This window comes from Octopus bimaculoides, chromosome 11, assembly GCF_001194135.2.
Source record: "Octopus bimaculoides isolate UCB-OBI-ISO-001 chromosome 11, ASM119413v2, whole genome shotgun sequence".
Taxonomy (NCBI): domain Eukaryota; kingdom Metazoa; phylum Mollusca; class Cephalopoda; order Octopoda; family Octopodidae; genus Octopus; species Octopus bimaculoides.
The window spans coordinates 41533261-41533663 of record NC_068991.1 but is presented as its reverse complement, the minus strand read 5'-3'; the positions used below and the strand labels follow the sequence as shown (position 1 = coordinate 41533663).

Sequence of the window (403 nt, the reverse complement as noted above, 5' to 3'; positions counted from 1 at the left end):
CAACACCACCTTCCTCGCCGGCACCCATCATCGACCCTATCACATCACCGACTCCTTCACCTGCACTTCTACCAATATCATCTATTACATCTCCTGCTCTCTCTGTCATTCTCTGTACGTCGGACAAACGGGACGCTCCTTTGTGTCACATGGGCTCAACTCTCCTCCCCTCTTCATCTAACCTCCTCCCCTTGCCTTTCTCCCCCTCATTCCTACTTCCTGCCACCCACCTCCCTTCTCTTGCTCCGATTCCTACTTCTCTTCACACCTACTTCTCTTCACCCCTACTCTCTTTCTCTCTTCTCTCTTCCTCTCTTTCTCTCTTCTCTCATACCCACCTTCCCCTTCCCCTTCATCGTCAATCCTCCCTCATAAGCCCACCCCACCCCTACACATTCCTATC

The 403-nt window shown here is 52.1% G+C and overlaps 1 protein-coding gene across 1 annotated transcript in view; it reads left to right on the top strand.

Annotated features, from left to right (window-relative positions):
• The window catches only part of LOC106872600 (kielin/chordin-like protein), a 131980-nt gene that overhangs the window by 119086 nt on the left and 12491 nt on the right, over positions 1-403 (top strand). The gene's annotated exons all lie outside the window — the stretch shown is intronic.